The sequence below is a fragment of the Eleutherodactylus coqui genome, chromosome 2 (genome assembly GCF_035609145.1).
Source record: "Eleutherodactylus coqui strain aEleCoq1 chromosome 2, aEleCoq1.hap1, whole genome shotgun sequence".
Taxonomy (NCBI): Eukaryota; Metazoa; Chordata; class Amphibia; order Anura; family Eleutherodactylidae; genus Eleutherodactylus; species Eleutherodactylus coqui.
This window is the reverse complement of record NC_089838.1, coordinates 237,608,472-237,631,490: the sequence shown is the minus strand read 5'-3', so window position 1 is coordinate 237,631,490 and position 23,019 is coordinate 237,608,472. Positions and strand designations below refer to the sequence as shown.

At 44.7% G+C, this 23,019-nt stretch overlaps 1 protein-coding gene across 1 annotated transcript in view; it reads right to left on the bottom strand.

Annotated features, from left to right (window-relative positions):
- SH3GL3 (SH3 domain containing GRB2 like 3, endophilin A3) overlaps positions 1-23,019 on the bottom strand; it is a 68,790-nt gene that overhangs the window by 18,831 nt on the left and 26,940 nt on the right. The window lies entirely within an intron of this gene.

Genomic DNA, 23,019 nt, shown 5'->3' with positions numbered 1-23,019 from the left:
TACTACAGTACGGTATTATACATTTCCAAGGCTTAATTATGGAAAATGCTAATTATACACAGATACGAAGTGTACATTGCATAAGGCTATGAGGTGGGTCTCGCGGATACGGAACCTCCCAGTTGTCGGTGAGGCAGTCTGGACAGAAGTGATAATATGCTGATTGCTCCTGCTGCCTCAGCCTTTAGGTGGATGGAATATCTGGATTGTATTTGTGGCAATGTTACACTGGGTTCACGGGACAAAAAATAAATTGGGCAGTGTTTGCATTTTGTCATGGACTTTGAGTTGGGAGAGCCCAAGCTCTAGCTGGCCAGGTCCAAATGGTCTGCAACGCTATTAGTCTCTGTAAAAAAACTGAAACATAAAGTAATAGAAGCAAACTAAAAGTTTTCGGTTTTTTGTTTTTTTTAAAGCCATTGAAATCAATGATGAAAAAAACTGAAAAGTTTATCTCCATTTTTATTCAGTTTTTCTGCTCCAAAAACTGAACAGAAAAACAAAATTGTGACTGAAGCCCTAGTGCGGGTGTGAATGGGTCCTAAACTGTTATATACTCTAGCAGGGTGCTTGAAGAAGAGGCATACACGGTCCTGTATGATCAATGAAGCCAAGAACACCATTGGGTCATTTTCTAAATCTTCGGTTATCACAAGAAACAACATGCAAGTGTCCATCACCAAGTGACATCACATTCCTATTAACTGTTTGTTACCTTCTCAGATGGTTTTAGAGCCTCGACACACCAGTTATTGTTTATAACGCAACTATTGTATCTATTCCTCCCATATAGCTCTTTTCATGGAAATATAAGAGGAAAGTGGTTTCCCACAAACGGCAATGAATAAGCATGTGCGGTGCCGCTCTGTTCAATGCCTATGGTATGGACAGAAAGAAGCGAGCTCTGTACTTACTTGTCTCGGCTAGCCCCATAGACTTTGAATGGAGTAGTGCACACATGCCTGAAAACCATTCTACTTAAAGTTCTCCTTACCGTGGTCATACAACAGGGGGCTCTGGACTTCCATGAAAGTGATCAGCAGCCAAGCCAGAAACCTACTGCACACAGATAAGGGACAGTCACCCCGAAACAGCTGTCTGTGTATGGTTATTCTGGCTTTTGCTCACAATTCCCACTCATTGTTATAAGACTTGTTTAAAAAGTCTGACATTGACTTGCAGGAATGCTGCCTTCCAATAGGTGGCGCTGCAGAGATACTGTTCCATCTTGCTATGTGGAACAAAACTGCCATCTTTTTCTAATCCTATGGAACTCCTTTAATTGTATGTATTCTAATACACGATGAATATATTGCTCATGGCTGGATCAATTCTAGAATGCTCCTAATACCGGGCCCTAAATGTGTGTCACCGTATTTTGCCCACCCACTATCATACATATCACTTTACAATGAGTCATTAAAACTTATATCTGTGCAAACAATGAATAAAGCACCGCTGAAGGTTCACTTTGATGCACCAACCACAGTGCCAGGATCATAAGAGACAAAGGAAGGCGTCCATCTAAGGTCACTGCATTGTAGCCTCTCCTACACCTTATCCGGGATAAAAAATGTATCAAGCAGATATAATGAAAATGTGATAAAGCAAAGGCTCCTTTTGTTTACTGATGAATGAGACATCCACATAGCATATTAGCTGCTGTGAGTCAGTGTGCGCCAGGCAGAGGCACGTCACGCAAATATTCTGCATCTATTAGACGTTTTACTGCTGACAGCACCCTGAAGAACAAAGGATCTCAGCATCTCCAAGCTACAGCATGTGTATTACAATCATCGCTTTGTTCCCATCTTCATACTGCTGCCTTGGGGATAATTAGGAATGTCATTATCTAGGATATATTAATATATATATATATATATATACGCAATGTAAGTGAGTACAATATCAGAGCATAAGGATAATTTATTGCGGAAAACTGAACTCTTGACAGGAGGCTCTAGTACCCTGTTGTACCGCCTCTAGCTTGGATACAAGAGGTAATACGGGCAGGCATGGAGGCTCTAATACCCTGTTGTACCACCTCTAGCTTGGATACAAGATGTGATATAGGCAGGCATGGAGGCTCTAGTACTCTGTTGTACCTCCTCTAGCTTGGATACAAGATGTGGTACGGGTGGGCATGGAGGCTCTAGTACCCTGTTGTACCGCCTCTAGCTTGGATACAAGAGGTAATACGGGCAGGCATGGAGGCTCTAATACCCTGTTGTACCACCTCTAGCTTGGATACAAGATGTGATATAGGCAGGCATGGAGGCTCTAGTACTCTGTTGTATCGCCTCTAGCTTGGATACAAGATGTGGTACGGGTGGGCATGGAGGCTCTAGTACCCTGTTGTACCGCCTCTAGCTTGGATGTAAGATGTGATACAGGCGGGCATGGAGGCTCTAGTATCCTGTTGTACCGCCTCTAGCTTGGATACAAGATGTAGTACAGGTGGGCATAGAGGCTATAGTAATCTGTTGTACCGCCTCTAGCTTGGATGTAAGATGTGATACAGGCGGGCATGGAGGCTCTAGTACCCTGTTGTACCACCTCTAGCTTGGATACAAGATGTGATGCGGGCGGGCATGGAGGCTCTAGTACCCTGTTGTACCACCTCTAGCTTGAGTACAAGATGTGAAATGGGTGGGCATGGAGGCTCTAGTACCCTGTTGGGCCTCCTCAAGTTTGGATGCAAGATTTGATACAGGCAGGCATACAGGTTCCGTATGGTATCCTGCGGCATATCGCTCCACATTTGCGGTAACTGAGCCTCTAGATTGTGTAAACTTGTAGGCTATCTAAGTTGGCCACCCAGATGGTCCCATACATAATCTATAAATCTAGGCACGGAAGTGCGGCAATGTTTTGGAGACATTCCTCTGTCCCCCTTGTGTGTGAGGCTGAGCATCCTACTGGAAGATGTCTCTTGGAAGTCCTGCCATGAGAGGAACACATGTGGCTGCAGGATGTCCTGAACATATCGCTGAGCTGCCATCATCCCTTGAACTATTACTAGGGGTGACTGTCATATGCGAGAGCCCACCGGACCATCACACCAGCAGGGGGCAGTGTGTCGCTCTATAGGTTATTAAGTTAGATGGAAACCTTTAGGCCGGCTTCACATGGCCCGTGAACAGTGTGGAACTTCCGCAGTGGATTTTGTTTTGGAAATTTTGCAGCATTCAAGCCATGTGGGTGGAGGCAATTTCAGAAATCTCCTTCATGTGGTGCGTACATTTTCCACTACAAACTCTTGGCCAAATCTCTTCCACAGCATCCTTGAGGCGTCTAATGGTCAACAAGCTCTACACAAGTGGGAAAAGAGGTCACTACACATAAGGAGCCTCTGAGAGCCTTTTATAGACCATGAGGGGGAACCACTTTTAGGGCCTCAGGTGGCAAGACCGTTCATCTAATCACACCACAACTCTAATCATTTGCATACCTACCTGAGATGTAATCTATCTATCTGTCAGAAGTATGAGAAACTAAAAATGTGGTATAAAAGATGCTGCAAACATGACAACTTTTTCCCAATACAAGTTGCAACATGTCAGAAAGCAATTCTAGGCCAAACGTTTAGATGCCATCTTCTTACATTTATATTCTGTGCTTTCTGACATATTTGTAGGGAATGTTATCAGAAAGGAAGAAAATTTATCTCACAATTCTGGTGCCTGCCACTTTGTTTTATTTATTAACCAATTGGCGCCCTACAAACGTGTTGCAGGGGCGCTTATTGGTTTACAGAGGGAACCCCCTACCAGCTCTTACCGTGGCATATAAAAAGTCAACGAGCGGGAATGGAGATAACTCCGCAGGAGAGGGTCAGCTAATTACATATCATCAGCACTGTAAATGGACAACACATTGCACCAAGTTTACAGGAACACAAATTAAATCCGTTACGCTCTGCTGTGACTAATGCAGGGGCTAATGTAGGCTTCATTATGAATCCTTGCATCATCACTGCCCCTCAGGACCTGCACAAGATTCACCAGAGCCGTGTTGTGAGTATTACTTGAAGGACATAATCACACGCTGCAGGTTTGTTGCAGAAACTGCTGAAAATCACTTGTATACATCTAGATCAGGCTGTTTCTGCAAACCCTAGTCAGATAAATGGGACAGTCGCAGAAATCTGTCGTGTGAACAATAACATACTGGAAAGAGGTTTTGCAACCACTTATACTTGTATGATCAGAGAGAAAGTGGACACTTGTGATCAATCAACAGTCGGATCTGTGACTCTCTGTAGTGAATGATTCGCTGTGCAACACAATTTTTGTAACAGATGGGCGATTTGTCATAGCGTGATCTGCATCTAAAAATCGCACGCGGAGCACGAATGACACGCTTTCTATAGGATAACTATGGAAAGCGCAGCCCAATGTACACGAGCGGAAAATCACTTGCAATTTTCCGCTCTCCTCTAAAAATGGCAGCATACCGCGATTTGCCGTGATTCTCCGCAATCAACCTATCATTAAGATAGGTTCGCCGCGGTAAAACAGGCGGGAAATCGAGGTGACATTAGTGCTCCCTCACAGTGGAATATCGCTCACTATATTCTGTCAAACCCGTGGACACTCAGCTTTAGGCCTCCTGCACACGAGCGGAAATTCTGCGGCGGGATTTCCCGCAGAATTTCTGCCCATGCAAGCTGCCATGGGATTGAGCCCCGCATAGAAATCTCACTTCCCGACTGCCGGCTCCAGTATGCGCATGCGCCAGCTGCCCAGCAGCCGGCACATCAAACAGCCGGAGCCGCGGAAGCAGGTGAGTACGCGCTGGTCCCTGCAGGAGCGCGGAACGGGTCCTGCTGCGCGAATTTTCGCAGCCGGATCCGACCCGGCCGTCTGCAGGCGGCCTTAAGCAGATAGTTGGCTTATAGTAACTTTAGTGTGTGGAATTCAAATATGACATCCGTTTTTTTTCTGCCACATAAGGCTTTCCAGTTTGGGGGAATAATGTAATGCCCGCCCATTCACTTTAATGACTTATTGCAGTGCGTAATACACCCCAACAAGGTCGTGCTGTGTATTTTTTTACGCAGTTGTACAGCTTATGAAAAAATATGCTCATGTGAACTAACCCATTGACATCTCAGTCATTGAAGACCGTTACAAAGAGAAGTACAATCCGAATATGATGGGCCACTTTTCTGGTTCTTAGGCCGCCTGCACACGGGCTGAAATCCCGCGGCGGGATTTCCGCTGCTCAAAGCCAGCATAGGATTGCGTTAACGAACGCAATCCTATGCAGATGGCCACGTGAAATCTCGCACGGCAAACAAACCGCGGCATGTCCTATTTCTGTGTGGGGCTCGCAGAGCCTCGCACAGAAACGTCACTCACCCGGCCGCCGGCTTCGGTCTGCGCATGCCCCGGCAAATGAAAGAGCCGGGGCCGCCGGGCGCGGATGAGTATGCGCTCGTCCCTGCAGGCGCTCGGGTCAGGTCCCACGGCAAGAATACTCGCCGCCGGATCCGACCCGCTATTCTGCAGGCGGCCTTACAGAGAGAAAGTCAAGATTCAAGCATCATTTTCCACCAAAAACAGTTGAATAGTAATATTACAGCGCCTCCAAACTGTTATCATCTTAGGCAGCTAAGGCTTATTTTCGGGGTAGAGCTTATATTTCAAGGCCTCCCCTGAAAATCCTCGCAAGGGGTGCTACAAAGTTGACACCAAATCGCAATATTGCCGCGAGAAAACGCAGCCATATCGCACACGCCCCCGATGCGATATTGCAGCGAGTTTCTCTCATACATATCGTTGTCGCCTATGTGGAGGTGGCGTTAAGAGTTTAATGTCCACATTCCTGGCGGTCTAGGACAGTGAAGAGGTTAACGTTTGTATGCCTGGTGGTCTAAGACAGTGAAGAGGTTAACATCAGTATACCTGGTGGTCTAGGACAGTGAAGAAGTTATTGTCAGTATACCTGCTGGTCTAGGACAGTGAAGAGGTTAATGTCAGTAAACCTGGTGGTCTAGGATAGTGAAGAGGTTAACGTTTGTATACCTGGTGGTTTAGGACAGTTAATAGGTTATTGTCAGTATACCTGGTAGTCTAGGACAGTGAAGAGGTTATTGTCAGTATATCTAGTGGTCTAGGACAGTGAAGAGGTCAGTGTCCCTGGTTGTGCAGCAGAGTGAAATGACTAATAAATTTTAAGATCTCAAGAAGAGGTCAGTGAGGGAAATTAAAGGGGTTTTGGGGGACTTAAAAAATGTTTTGCGGTAGGAAATGGTATAAAATAAAGAAATATGACACACTCACTTTTTTAAGTGGTATCTCATCAAGGACACGAGCCCTGGTCCCTTTTGCTCCAATGCCTGAAGAAGCTGTAGCAACTATGTGCTATTCATTGCAAACGTGACTGTTCGGCCAATCAGTGGTGATTAAGCCATGAATGGTAGATGACTGCTGAATCCTATGACTGGCTGAACTGCCACATACAAAATGAATGGCATGAGGCCGCTGCAGCTGCTTTAAGGATCAGAGCAGCGGAGATCAGGGCTTCTGTGCTGGAAAAAGGGTGGGCGGTAAAATAAGCTAGATTTCTTTATTTTCCACCAATCATTGCCTCTAAATTTTCTCTTAGATCCATAAAACCCCTTTAAACTTGCATACTTGGTGTCCGGGGGTCACTTATCCTTGCAGGCTTCAGCATTGTCCTGACTGTAATGCCGATTGCTCAGCTTCCAGTTTCCTTCCTGCACTGATCACTAAGATCTGCTTCTAGCTGATTTATGAGCTATCTACAGCCCATCCTGAGTTTTGTTACGGCACCTTCAGATTTCAGCATACACCCCGCAATCACAGATTGTATCCAGACCTACTTGGTTTTAAAATAGTGCTGTTCCCTTTTGCATGATCAATTAAGAAAGTAAATAGTACAATTTTCCTCAACTTTACCTTTGCTGTATACTGTAGTAGTAAATGCTTTTATATCAGGCAGAGGCTGCCATCATTTCTGTATTGCCACAGATTCAGAATACTGCAATGCAATGATCTGAAGACAATTAGCAATATCTGATGCTTTCTAATTATCTCTTCTTCACGCCTCATCACAGAGGTGCTATGTGTTATATCTGTATTTGATGCTTACAGTCACTTATGTCTCTGCCACACACATCCATCACTATAATGATTTAGTCAGTGTGCCTCAATGTATAAAATCACACACTTAAAGGGCTTTTCTGGTTGTAACCTATTGATGGCCATCCTCAGAATAGGTCCTCAGTAGTATATTGTTTGGGGCCCCTTTGTCGACCAGCTGTTTGCCAGAACAATGTGCTTGTGCACTGAGCTGATTTCTGCAGGAAGCAAACAGCTCTGCTCTTACTTAGTGGCCAGACTTGGTACTGCAGGCATAGTTCCCATTCATTTCAATGGCCACCACAATAATAAGGAAGCTGTCTGCTTCCTACAGAATATAGTTCAGTGCACAAGTGTACTGGACTGGCAAATAGCTGATCAGCAAGGGACCCGGGTAAAAGACACCCGCCGATCTACTACTGATGACTTTCCCGAAGAACGGCCATGAATAGGTTACAACCAGGCAGCCCCTTTAACAACTATATTCTATTCAATGAATCTCAGTTCTCTAAATATAAGCACATAATACAAGGGGTTTAGATGGGTGTGCGTATTACACGCATCTGTGAAATTCACTGGCTGCGGTTTGTCACTGCTCAAGACCTGCAATCATTATTTACATGCTGAGTCGGGAATTGAATCTCTGAGTCATCTATCTTGGCCAGATCCAAGTATTATACGAGCACAGGTGCAGTTTTATAATGAGAACAGCTGAAAATACCCCAGGACCGTGATAACCAATATGACTAAAGCATTACTGGTAAATGCTACATGCTGATGGTCACTCTTCTTGTTCCTTTTAGGGAAGGTCATGGCTTCCTCACCAGGGTTGTTCATTAATGGTGATGGTCACATCTAGCGTAGAGCGAACTAAAACAGCCGAACTCTGTTTCAGGTCGATCTTTGCTAACAGCACCCTTCTTCATGTGGTTAGCACTCTTGCCTTGCTGCACTGGGGTCCAAGGTTTAAATCTCAGCAAGGACAGCATTTGCTTGAATGTTTGTATGTGTTTGACCAAACACACACAGGGAGAACTTACAAACTCCATGCAGATGTTGTCCTTGGCCAGATTTGACCTTAGGACCCCAGGGCTGCAAGGCAAGAGTGCTAAACACTAAGCCACATTTGGTGTTAAGGCAGCAGAAATGCAGTCCTAAGCTCTTGCTCACGACCTGAAGGTTGCGAATTCAATGCCTGCATGGTTCAGGTTGCCGGCTCAACTTGACTCAACCTTCCATCCTTCCGAGGTCGGTAAAATGAGTACCCAGCTTGGTGAGGGGTAATAAATAAATTACCCGAATGTGCTGCGGAATAAGTTGGCGCTATACAAATAACAAGATTTATTTTATTTATTTATTATGATGATGGGTACTGTTATATCTTGTCAGCACCAGGAAGCTAGGGGGTTGACAGGGCTTGCATTAAGGAACGCCTCTATCACACCCCTAGCTCCCGATTGGCTGTCAAGGTCCTAGCAGCGTGTGTATGGATTTTTTGCCTTGCCTGGAGGGTTAGGGTTAGTTTTCCTGTTTGGCTTACATTATTACTAATAATGTAAGCCTAACTGGAAAACTTAACCCTAACCCTCCAGGCCAACCACAACTCACCCCTGAAGCAGACATCCCCCTACCATCTCCCTTGCCGAACCGCTCCCTCCAAGCTCCGCTGAAACTGTGCTACTGGCGCAGCACTACCAATCTCTCTGCTCTCTGCCTCTGCCCTGCTAGGTCCCCTGCAAAAGACCTGCCGCTGTCACTTAGGAAGCCTGCGAGCATCTCTGCTGGCGACCCGCTCCCTCACAGCTCGTGACACTGTGCTACTGCCGACTCACAGCTCCGTCCCTCGCCTCACCAACTGCAGCAGAGATTGCAGGGCTCCGGATGCGCTGTGGCCGCTGACAGCTATGTCCCCTGCCATGCCTCTGCCAGTGTGCCACGCAGGCTCAGTGCTCCATCCAGCTCCCTCCCCTGCTGAGCTGCTGCTCACTACTATGTTTTCTGCAGTGAATCACGGCAAATTGCGGCATGCCACGATTTAGATCCAGTGAGCGGAGAATCGCTATGATTCTCCACTTGTGGATACCGCGGCTGCACTTTCCATAGCAACGCTATGGAAAGGGTTCACTGCGTTACCCGCAGCCGGATTATCGCCCGTGGACAGGCAGCCTAACTTCAGCAATAAATGTTAGTCAGCTGCTGCAAAACCAAATAAAGTTTTGGGATGCATTAAAAGAGCTATAGGGGCGAGGGACGAGAACATTATTCTCCCACTATATAAGGCACTAGTCAGGCCTCACATGGAATACTGTGTACAGTTCTGGACACCGGTGCTCAGGAAAGATGTTACAGTGCTGGAGGGGGTTCAAAGAAGGGCAACTAAACTAATAAATGGAATGAGAGGACTGGAATACCCAGAGAGACTATCAAAATTGGTAGTGCACTACGACATTGCAGGATATAGACATTAAATAGTCAGAAGGGTTGTTGATCAGGGACTCTTGCGACTGCCGGACTTGGTGTTAGAAGGGAACTTTTCTCTGAAGAATGTTGATGCAGGAATTATTCTGACTGCCATGGAGTCGGGAAAGAAATGAGGTAAGTTGGCTTCTATCGCATTGGGGGGGTTTTGCCTTCCTCTGGGTTAACAAGGCTGAACTGGATGGACATTTGTCATTTTTCAGCCTAACATACTATGTTTCACTAGGTTTCTTGAATTGAACATTATTTTGCATACTATCTATAAAAGAAGTCTGAGAGTGAAGAATATCTAATCATCACAAGTGTCTGTGTACCAAAAGAGTAATAGATCCTCAGGGGCTGGGAAACGGTGAGGCCGAACCGCATCTAATGGCAGCACACTAAGTACCTACAGGTCCATAATACAAACCTATAGCCAATCCATGTCCCACTACAGCATGAGCCCTATATCAGATCATTACAATGTCTAACATTCTGCAAGTAATCCCAACTTCCCAAAATGATTAAAAGTGTCCCTTTTCGAAGCAATAATTTGAGTTAAAAAATGGTGTGAACCAAACAAGCAAACAAGATGCCACAAGATTCCGAGCTGTATTCTACCTCTACAACTCCAGGAATGTCACCTAGCAATGCTGCCAATTTGCAAAGTTATGAATAGCTTTATTTTCTGTCTCCGGAGAATACATATTGGGCGAGTCTTAACTTGTTGTATTGTTTGCTGTATGTCTTCTAGATTCCCGCACAACAATCTAACCATTAGTTACAATGGCTGATGGCCAGGAGCATGGCTTTCAGAGGAAGTATGATACGACAGCTAGTGCCATAAAGTTTAACTTTGATTGTTGAGGTCTCTCACAATGTGCTTGTTCTGTTGGAGGTGTCCCTACTGTGCGCTTCTGGTAAACCAAACCAGGAAAAGGAAGCCACGAGAGAAAAATGTCCAAGTCTGTATCCTGTTCAGCAGACCTTTTTAGAAAGGAATACTGCATTTAGTGCAAGATTAATGTTCTGAGTATCTCTGTGCATACCTACTACACAGCTATACCAGAAGAATTCAGCTTTGGAAATACAATTACAACCAGCAACACCACAACAGATCTAGAAATATGGGAAATAATGTTCAAGTAGAACTCCAAAATCCTAAGCTTAAGGAAAGTTACACGACTTTCTCAAGTACTTTGTGTCAGTCACCACTTCCATTGAGTAAATGGGAATCTACGCCATATTAAATCCACGTGGCAGAAAAAAAAAATGTATGACCGACCCGTCAGTTCTTGATACGGATGCCTCCGATACAGATGTGAACAGAACTTTAAAAAAAAAACCCTTAGCCTAGTATATCTCCAACACTTAAAAGGGGTTGTCCCCCGAAAGCAAGTGGGGTTATACACTTCTGTATGGCCATATTAATGCACTTTGTAATATACATCGTGCATGAAATATGTGCCATACAGAAGTTATTTACTCACCTTCCCTGCGCTGGCGCCCCCGTCCCCCATGGTGCCGTCTAATTTCAGCGTCTATTCGCCCGATTAGACGCGCTTGCGCAGAAGGGTCTTCTCCCTTCTGGTCGGTCCGGGCACGAGCGGCGTTCTGGCTCCGCCCCCTTCTACGCATCATCGCGTAGCTCCGCCCCGTCACGTGTGCGGATTCCAGGCAATCAGGAGGCTGGAATCGGCAATGGACCGCACAGAGCCCACGGTGCACCATGGGAGAAGACCCGCGGTGCATCGTGGGTGAAGATCCCGGCGGCCATCTTGGAGGAAAAGAAGGAAGAAGTTGCAGAGAGGGGATTCGTGTAAGTAAAATTTTTTTTTTAAATTTCAACACATCCCTTGGGTTTGTCCTGCGCTGTCCTGCAAAAAAAAAAAAAACGTTTCGGCGCGGGACAACCCCTTTAACTGATTATCTTTTTTCCCTTCTGGTTATTTAGCTTTTGATTCTCCGATTAGACCTTAAAGAAACCAAGCAGCCAACACTGAAGACAATATATCATTTTGTAAAATCCAAACTAAACCTACAGTCCCGGGAGAAAGTTTAATCCTGGGACCAAGGGATTTAAAGGGGTTGTCCCGCGCCGAAACGGGTTTTTTTTTTTCAATAGCCCCCCCGTTCGGCGCGAGACAAACCCGATGCAGGCATAAAACAAACAAACCGTCCAGTACTTACCCGAATCCCCGCGCTCCGGCGACTTCTGACTTACCTTGTGAAGATGGCCGCCGGGATCTTCACCCTCGGTGGACCGCAGGTCTTCTGTGCGGTCCATTGCCGATTCCAGCCTCCTGATTGGCTGGAATCGGCACACGTGACGGTGCGGAGCTACGAGAAGCCGCTCTCCGGCACGAGCGGCCCCATTCAGAAGGGAGAAGACCGGACTGCGCAAGCGCGTCTAATCGGGCGATTAGACGCTGAAGATTAGACGGCACCATGGAGACGGAGACGCTAGCAATGGAACAGGTAAGTGAATAACTTCTGTATGGCTCATAATTAATGCACAATGTACATTACAAAGTGCATTAATATGGCCATACAGAAGTGTATACCCCCACTTTGTTTCGCGGGACAACCCCTTTAATACCTGCTGCTGTACTCCTGTGCTTTCTCTTCGATCCACTGGTTTGGGATCCTGTTTCCAAGATGGCCACCACAAATTTCTAGCTATCTCATGCACACTGTGCACTGCTCTCCGATTGGCCAACACTGATCATGTGAGCAGTGTTGGTCAATGAGAGAAGATATAGTTCATTGGTAGTCTTAACACTACCAGTGCACTATGCGCATTAGGTAGTCTGAAGATTGTGCTGCCCATCTTGGAGAGCTGAAAACAGCGGATCAGAGAGGTATCAGCAGAGAAGACCAACAGCAAGTAATATAACGGTCCTCTCCAGTCCCACAAGAAAATTTTGGCCTGAAACCTGAAGGTCACTTTAAACGCACACAGGATGTCCTGAGAAATACTTATTCAGGGACAGAAGTGATCTTTCCATCATTGCATGAGGATACGTGTGGAGCTACTTGTTCCAGTGCTATAACTAAAGGGAATCAACACAAATTAGCCGAACAAACAAAAAATTCTGACTGTAAAGATAAAGGCAAGACTTGTACAAAAAAAATTAGCTTTAGCATCTTACAGAAAGTGTACAAAACAACCAACGTCAGCGGCTGTACAAAGTTGTACACGACTGAATGTGGTAGAGCGGATGGCATGTAGTATTTCTGGGGTCATTATTTCATATGCCAATAGCATTCATATTTTAGCTCACCAAGAACACAAGGTGCTGCTGGGTGTCCATTGTAGACGGTTGTTGTAAGGTGGCCCCACAGAAAGGGATCCAAAAGGGACAAAGTCTGGGAAACATTGTGGTCAAGGAACAGGGCTGTGAGCCCACAAGAAATCCACAATGGTCATGTCTGGGGAATGTGGTGGCCAAGGAGCAGGGTCATGAGCCCACAGGACAAAATCCACAATGGTCATGGCTGGGGAACGTGGTGGCCAAGGAACAGAGCCATTAGCCCACAGGAAGAAATTCACAATGGTCATGTCTGGGGAATGTGGCAGCCAAGCAACAGGGTCATGAGCCCACAGGAAAAAATCCACAATGGTCATGGCTGGGGAACGTGGGGGCCAAGGAACAGAGCTATTAGCACACAGGAAGAAATCCACAATGGTCATGGCTGGGAAACGTGGTGACCAATGAACAGGGCCGTGAACTGACAGGAAAAAAATCCATAATGGTCATGGCTGGGGAATATGGTGGCCAAGGAACAGGGCTGTGAGCCCACAGGAAGAAATCCACAATGGTCATGGCTGGGAAATGTGGTGGCCAAGGAACAGGGTTGTGAGCTCATAGAAATATCTGATCTTTCCATCTAAAGGCCCATTTAGATAGTGATTATAGCTCAAAAGATGGCTTTTGAGCGATAACTGTTGCATCTAAACACGCTGCCATCCTGCACTATTCGTTCATCGCTGATTTTTAGCAAGCTAAAAGTCAGTGATGACTCTTATCAGCACCGCACGCTGAGTTCTCACCGGGATAACGCTAATAGCATTCTTTCAGCTGGTATCTCGCTGGGAGTTCTCAGCGGGGTACCAGCTGATAGCTCTGAGAACAAAGCAGCTGTTTGCATATAGAAAGCAGCTGCTGTTCTCTGAGTTATCAGCGGCGTCTCGCACCACCTTCATTTAACTCTTAAGTACCTAATTAGCTACCTAAGAGTTTATGCAAAGATGATCGCTCAAAACTGTCGCTAAAACGATAGTTTGAGCGATTTTTGAGCGATCATCTTTCAGTGTAAATAGGGCTTTATTTCACAGATTGCATGAATTAATTTGTGGCATTTTAATTGCCACCAATGAATAGATACATTGTAATGCTAATTTGTCTTAAATAGATTCTCTTCAGCTATTTTAGCACTGGAAGAAGCAGCTCCATACACATACCCTCATGCAGTGCTGGAAAGATCTCTTTTACCCTTGGATAGGTATTTCTGTGGAGATCCTGTGTATATACTGGTATATATTTTTCTTCCACAGTCATATGTAAAGTGGTACTCTACTTTTTTGGGGGACCTGGGGATAACATGCCAGAATAATTCTCTGCTGCTCCAGCACTGTGATGGCAGCTCGTTGTTGTCACCCAGCATCAATTTAGAGAGCACTTCTAGATGTATTGCTGTCTGCTACTTTATAGTTCCTCCTTTTATAGTTCTTGTGAAAGGAGATGTGGTCAAACTGTAAATGCTTATGTAATGACAAGTTAATTGACAGTATTAGGGCTCGTTCAAATGGGTGCATCCAGTTTTGGTCCATGAAATACCCGGCGTTTTCACAGACCAAAACTGTCCGAATTCCCTGCCTATTGTGGTTTTTTGCGTACGTAATAATTGTGCTTTTCACGCGCACAAAAAAAAAAAACCAAGAAGGCCTCATTGATTTCATGCATAAAAACACAGTGAATAGGATATGCTGCGATTTATTTATTTTCGCGTGCATGAAAAACACGAGTATCGCAATGCAAATCAATGGGTTTCAGCTTTCCGTCTTATGCGCATATGGTGCACAAATACGCCACTGTGAATGAGCCATAGTCATAGTAGCAACCTCAAAAAGCAAACCTCTTGCCAATCGTAAGCAAACGGTAGACACCATTAAATTTGGAGCGTTAAAATTGCTACTATGGATAAACTAACTGGTCATAGAAGCTGTAGTATATACAGCTCGATATTGTAGAAGAATGGTTTAAGATTGGGACTCAAGACAAGACACAAGACAATAATGTGCCCCATGTGCCCTTCCAAACCTGTTAGATTAGTGAAACAAGCTAATATCTTCAGTCTGATGACTAGTCAACATCTAAGAAAAGTCTATTTCCTTTGTTCTATGAAGGATGCACATTACAGCTGTCCCTCCAATTGCTACTCAATCTGCAGTCACTGCATACATACATATATATATATATATATATATATATGATAACTGGAGGGAAACAAGTTGTATCAATTGGCCTCAAATATTTACGATACTTTGTGACTACACTAGTTGAATCACCTTATCCCATGTAATCCCATGTAAATCCATTGTTTTCAGGTTCGACTTCCTCCTAAATCTCAATTTCCTTACAATTTCAGCTTCTGTAAATCATGTAAGAAAATGCATGAAATTTAATGCAAAAAGAAATTGTTTGGATCAATACTTACCAATACGTCCTGCATTTGTGGAGAATTACAGAATTACATCTATCTATCTATCTATCTATCTATCTATCTATCTATCTATCTATCTATCTATCGGAGAATGACTCGATAAAGAGCCCACTGTGTTGCTGAGAAATCACATTTTCCTGCATCACCTCCATCATTTCTGTTCTGTCTGGCAGCTCTATAGAGGAGTGTGATGGCTTTGTTTAAGTGTTAACTTTTTTATTTACAACTGAACATTAACATCCAGCAACATGTAATGGGATATACAGTCCAGAGCTCCAGATGGAAACCAAAATTGTCAACAATGTGCCTAAGATTTTGTAGATGGCAACAAGATTTTCCAATCTTGTTGCCATTTTTAACTATCCTTGCCACCGCACAAAGCGCACAGATGAATTTAAGAGAGGTTTCTTCTGTATATAGTAGAAACATCCACTGGGCACATCCCTATATGGTGGAAGGGAGCCTCTTGTCTATGGATGGGGGAGGGGCAGAGATGAGTGGAGTTAAGGCTAGTTGTTCTTCACTACAGTGCTTTTTATTTACAGTAATTATATTGTGTGTGGGAAGGGGGACTGGATGCAATGATAATGTGTGGGGGATGGGGACTTGATGGAATTATATATTGAATGGAATGATATTGAGGGGGACTAGATGTTTGATATTGTGCAGAACAAGGGATCTGGATGCAGTGGGGCAGAGAGGGACCAAATGCAATTATAGTGGTGGGGGAGGGGACAGGGTGTAATTATATTGGTCGGAGGAAGGGGACTGAATAGAATTATGCTGCAGAGTGAGGGACCAATCAGAGACTGCTGTGGTCGTGGCATCACTGCTCAGATATCGGGAACCATGATACCAGGAGATTGGGACTTGACTGCTGCGGCCTCTGATTGACATACAGTGTGCAGATGGTAGCCAGGGGCATAACTATAGAGGATGCAGAGGATGCGGTTGCTCCCAGGCCCAGGAGCCTTAGGGGGCCCATAGGACCTCTCCTCTCCATATAGAGAGCCCAGTACCATGAATAAAGCATTATAATTGAGGGTCCTGTTACAGGTTGGGGCCCAGAAGCTTCAAGTTACGCCTCTGGTGGTAGCCATTCCTAAACAAAGGCTGGGAGAACCATGGGGCTGCAGTGTTGGATCGCTGAGGCTTCGGACAGGTAAGTTACTTTTATTACTTTAGCAGATTGGGGTGCAGTTTAAAAAAAATAAATAAAATCACATTACACCCAAACAACCCCTTTTATATTACTGCCATAAGCCATGGATTCTCTGCATGTTTTACATGTGGATTTATCGTGGATTTCTCCCTGCTCTTTGAAAGGGGTAAAATCCGGGCAGATTTATACGCACCATCGCTAAGCGACAAAGCGGGAAATAAAAAAAAAAAAAGGTGGCGGTAAGATACCCTGTCATGAGCAGTCCAAAATTGTTTCCATTCACAGCAGCAAAGCGACGCGTTATACACGCAGCATTTTACGCAGACGCTCATGTGAGCCCAGCCTTCGGGTTTTTACCCACTAGCGTTTTTTTTCTGCAAATGTCAATGGGATTTTCTAATGTTAGAATCGCATCGCACAAAAATCGCAGAGGCGCAAACTTGCAATTTTTGTGCGATACGATTTTAAAATTAAAAAGTCCTATTGACATTTGCCGTGAAAAAACGCAGCGCTATCGCAGCGTAAAAAAAAAACGTTAGTGGGTAAAAGTACTCTTCTGTACTTTCCATCCTTTTTAAGTGGAAATCTAGTATAAGAAAGATAAAATCCAGCATGTACGTCTAAAGAACACGGTGCAGTGGATATTCCCAGATATGAAGGGGAAAGGGTGACGACACGAACCCCAACATCCTGTGCTTGTCATAGGGATGTAAGACGTAGGCAGAACGACGGGAAACAAAGCACCTGACCGGAGAGGAAGACAGATATGTGCCGGACACGGCCAAGAAGGGAAAGTTCACATCCAGGAAGGCCAGAAGGTTGAATGAATTGAACAAACAGGAACAACATGATCATCAGCTGTGAAGACACCAAGTAGCGGCAGCAGCCGTTTACAGATCTCTAGAACCTCATTTGTTCTTATTTATTAGACACTAATAAGTATAATTAAATAGCAAAATATTACTTCCTTGACTCTCCATCACAACCCCTAGTGATGTAACAGAGGCGATCAGCTACTGCAAAGAGCATCTAGTGAGAGGATCGATTGCATTTGTGCATTACACAGGTGGCCAGTGCTTACCATGGATAGTGTCTAACGCTTCATATGCGGGCCCTGAAAATAATGGCTGCCACTCACATAGATATGGGAGGCAGTCAAAGGGGTTGCTCAAACTGTCTAGTATTAAGGCCTATAGGCACACTAATGATCATACAGGAATGGGAGGAATTATATATATGAGATGATTAAAAGGAGACCTCCACAGGGCTGTGGAGTTGGAGTCAGAAGAAGACCCAAAAGACGAGCTCCCTCCATGTTTTTTGGTTTTGCACTGCTTCTTTCAGTTCTGTGATATCCATGCCAGTATCAGCTCTGACAGTATCAGCCATCGTGTTCTTTGGCGGCTGGCTCTTCTATTACCACTGATCTGTCCAAGCATTATAAATTTTTCTAGCGACTCTGCTCGTATTATATGGCCAAAATCCGTGAACCTGAGCTGGCCAACTTGCCCTCCAGTGATATATCAGGTCTTAGGCCAACTGTGCACGGGCGAGGCGGAATATCGCTAGCAATATTCCACCACCCGGGAGTAGGGGACAGAACTGTCAGCTCTCTGCGGTGAGCCAATGTGACAGATAGACTCACTAGGGAGAATCAGGACAAATTGTAGCATGCTGCGATTTGAGTCGTGCAAGCAGAGTATCGCTATGATTCTCAGCTTGTGGACAGGGGGCTGCGTTTTCCATACCGCTTTCCAGATCGCCTATGGACAGGACCCTTTATACGATTCAGGACTAGAGATGAGCTCAGTTAAGGCAGTTACTTGAGCGAGCATCACTCTTCTCAAGTAACTGCACACTCGTCCTAGCATTTTGGGGGGTGAGAGAGAGATCTCTCCCCCCCCCGCTGCCCCCGCCGACCCTTCCCCCCCCCCCCCCCCGAATCTGCACGGAAGAGTATGCAGTTACTCGAGAAGAGCGCTGATCTCTATTCAGGACTTCTGTTTTTTACTCTCGTCGTCCAGGGTATACACAACAGCTTCCGCCAGCACCACAGCTTAAACGCATCAATCCTGCTATCAGCTTTTTTTGCAGTCCAGCTTTCACATCCATACATAGGCTTGACTTAAGGACTCCACAACCCTGGTGTAATGTCAGTATTGATCACTCCATTTAATAAATGACACAGATGCTCCTCTCATCAATGGCGTTAGATTAGCAATGCAGAAATATCTGACAGCTGACCAACTAAGTGCTTTTTTAAAGGGGTTGTCATTTTTTTTTTTTTAAAATAAGTGCTCCCCATGCCCAAACATAGTAAGTGATCCTATACTCTCACTTGTCCTGGGTTCCCACAACTGCAGCACCGCAAATCCAGTCCCCCATCTGACGCTGTGTTCACAGATTGAGCATGTGATTAATGCGACTGCACATAAGACAACTACCACGAGTCAAGACAGATGAGCAAGAGATCTATGATGATGAAACAGAATTCCTCTGGGAAGAGCACTTGTTTGGGCCAAATTAAACCCATGTCATAGTATAGTGTGCATTCAGCAAGCAGCAGTCACGGGGCATCTTTCCTCATTCCTTCCTGCACACTATTAACATTAATCACCCTCATTACTACATGTTCAGAATTGCACAAACACTTATTTTCTGCTTTTCCTATTAAGAGCTTTGCATGAATCAGCGTTGGGCATTGTATATGATTTATAGCATGAGTGACACTTACATGTCACAATTACACAGATTATAGCACAAGTTCATAAAGTGTTTTAACATTATTGTTCCATCAGTTAAAAAAGTACAAATCTTGAAAATTGTGCAAGAATTTGGTGCAAATGGTAAATTTGGTTAGATGGCACCCTAAATGTGGTACTGTACCAGGGCCAAGTTAATAACAAATACAGAATCTGAACTAAGCTCAGTACATACATATGGCACCAGAACCAAGCTTATCACATAAATACTTTGGTAGAATGAAGCGATTGTGTTATAAAAGCACCAATGGGCTCACAGCGGTGCCTGAGAACATCAGAGAAGAGAAGACAGAGCCATATGGTAAGGAGAGAAGACAGTAGCTCCACAATAATCTGCCATACGGAAAAAGAAGATCATCTGACAAGGAGGACCTAAGCAGGCGATCAGCCCCAGCATAAATCTGCCTGATGCCCCTCACATGCTGACAAGGACTCCAGTAATAGAAAGCAAGTATCGGCCAAAGGCCTCCTGCACACAAGCGGGAATTCCGCGGCGGGATTTCCCGCAGAATTTCCGCCCGTGCCCGCTGCCATAGAATCGCATTAGATAACGCAATCCTAGGCAGACAGCCGTGATTTGTCCGCGTGTTCACACCTGCGGCTATGTTTGGAGCCTCTTGCATATGAAATAGTGCAGCATGCTGCAAGCTCCATGGACCCCAATATAGTCAATGACACAGGCGGGTGCCTTTGGTATTGTCATAGCACAGACCTGTTCTCAGCAGCAATACCTTTTTCTTGCTTCCATGATGGAACAGGAAAATGGAATCCCTGCAAGCAGATGTGTACATACCCATATAGTTTGGAAGAGAACTTAAAGTCAATACAATTTATTTAAAGGGGTTGTCAGAGTTATGTAAAGGGCATGTCAATAGGTTCCCTGGGGTATAAAATAACAAGCAGCTGTTACTCATCTCTTCCCGCTCGTCCCCGTTGACAGCTCCAGGTCTCCCTGCTGACACCATCTTTACACGCTGCAGTCGGCCTGAGCCATCTCCCAACAAGCTGCTGCAGTCAATGACCATGCTCAGCGTTACCGACATTGTCATTGGCTGTAGCAGTTGGTTTACGGTACGCCACAGGCAGCCTGTAAACAAGCAGCGGGCACCCGAAACCACCGGTGGGGTAAAAGTGGGAAGAGGTGAGTATCAACTGCTTTGTTAATTCACACCACAGGGGCCCTGTCGAAATGCCCTTTACATGACTCACTAATAATCATATACTTAGAATGGATTCACACACTCTGAGCACACTATCCTAATTCACATACTATAAAATATACATTGTATTCAGATGTATCCATGCTTAGCCTTACTTGAATTGAGTTAGTTATGCAATTTGTCATCATCGGACCCATTCAACACAATCTTGCTCCATTCAGTAGATAAATGTAAATTGTATTACAGACTGAAGTCTATGAAGACTCCATATGCCGCACCAATATGCTGAATAGTAAATGCCGACACACCGCACGTGTGCACATACAAGAGGCATCTAATTTTAGCATGCATGTATGAGCAGCCAGCTCATCTGATGAAATCTACCCTATGGCTACCTTAGTCAGCAAGAAGATAAGCAACTACACGTGCCGCTAATCAATAATAATAACAGATGTCACTTGTCTTCATTATATGCAACGACGGAAATGAAGTCTATCGCATGTTGATTAAACGTCTAGTTTCATAAGCCCAAAGACACAGATTTATAAAACCTGATGAAAGTCACTGGCTCCAGTTAAACAAAGAGCATTTCCTACTACAGGAAAATAAAATGACCAGTAAATATACAGTAACTGGTTGTCTTCTCTTCTGAGAATACCTGCTTTTTTGGAGAGTATGGATGAGAACCATCTTGGCAAACATTACAACTCCCAGCAAGAGAAACCAAGTAATCTTGTAGATATGATACCTTTTAATGGCTAACAAAAATACATGATGTTATTGCGAGCTTTCAGACCTCACAGGGTCCTTCCTCAGGCTTCATGAAATAAATCAGAAGAGGCATGCCTATATATACACACATACTTATGACAAGGCACAGACATGGTGGGATTAATTTGCACTTAAAAGAATATTACAACAGGATGAGTAGAGAAATAAATACTTAAATAGTCCACTGATAAAGATGTGAAGGTTTTATGGTATCTGAATTAGTGTTAGGGGAGTCACCAGGCCAGAAACTCCCATGGATCAACATTGGGGTGTAACAGGCTGTACGGGATGCACATATGTCTTTTTTCGGCCTTATATACTATGTTACCGTGTAGGTTGTCTACCAACTTTTCCAGAGTCCTAAAATGCAAATATTCCCAGTTACAAAATATTCACGAACAGTAAATTTCTGCAACGGTCTCATTAATTGCAAAGAGGCGTGCAGTAATCTAAGGCAGGTGCTGTAAAAATAGTCGCATTGAGATGCAGGAAACTGATTTTCATTCACAGAAGGGTCTGTAAAAATTCTTCCACTTGTGAATATACCCTTGTACATCCATGTGAAGCCTATAATGGCAGTCATACTGGATTTCACCGAAGAGTAGATATAGAATATAAAAATATGACATATAATAAAATAGTTTAAAAAATTGGCCAGAAAAATAACTCAAACCACATAAGGGAGTTTTCAGCACTAAAATGCTGATGACCTATCCTCAAGATGTGATCAGTGGGAGTCCAAACTCTTGACTGCATACCAGGCAGAGGGCCATTCAACCGAATGGGATTGAACTGTACATAGGCCATGTGACAAATGAACTTAGATACCTGACAAGAGACCATGGCACGGCCTCTTCAAACAGATGATCGATGGAGGCCCCACTGATCGAATATTGATGACCTATCCGCTTCACTCCAAGCCACACTTTAGGTAGACTGGTGTATATAATATCGGTCTGAGTAAATTCCCTCCATGTTTTATTTCCCAGCAGAAGTCAATGAGCAGACAAATCCAGTTCTATATTCCATATGTAATACAGTTATTTATATGTCTGCCAGGAAACTTTGAAAACAAGAGTTTGAACAGAGCATAATAATTCGCTCCTCCGCTTGTAGCTTACATTCCCAGGATTTTCTATCACACCACAGGGTTCTGGTTTGTATAATAGACGGCCTTGTAATGACATTTTTATATATCTGCAGCACAACCAATCCCCGCAAACTGTTTTCTGAGCGCTGCCAAATCCGCCTACCGGCACGTGTACTAGGCTGGGGCACGCTGCACAGTCTTCTGAATTCGCTTCCAGTTCACCTGAGTTAACTATAGTTTGTATAGTAACAGATTTGGACAATAACTGCCTTTAAAAGGGTTTTCCTGCAGTATTAAGTTTTGGAATAAAACATATATCATTTAGAAGAAATTATTCATCGTAAGCTGATATGTGGGGTAATGGTCCATTTACACGGGACGAGCTGTGGGGCAAATGATGACCAATAGAGATGAGCGAGCATACTCGCTAAGGGCAATTACTTGATCGAGCATTGCCCTTAGCCGAGTACCTGCCCACTCGGGAGCAAAGATTCGGCTGCCGGTGGCGGGCGGGGAGCTGCGGGGGAGAGCGGGGAGGAATGGAGAGGAGATCTCTCTCTCCCTCTCTCCCCCCGCTCCCCCCTGCTCATGGCCGCAACTCACCGCTCCCCCGCGTCGGCAACCGAACCTTTTCTTCCGAGCGGGGAGGTACTCGCTAAGGACAATGCTCGATCGAGCAATTGTCCTTAGCGAGTATGCTCACTCATCTCTAATGACCAACACTTGTCCCTGTGATGCTCGCTCTTGTGCTGTTACACAGAAGCAAGTATCGCTGGTATTA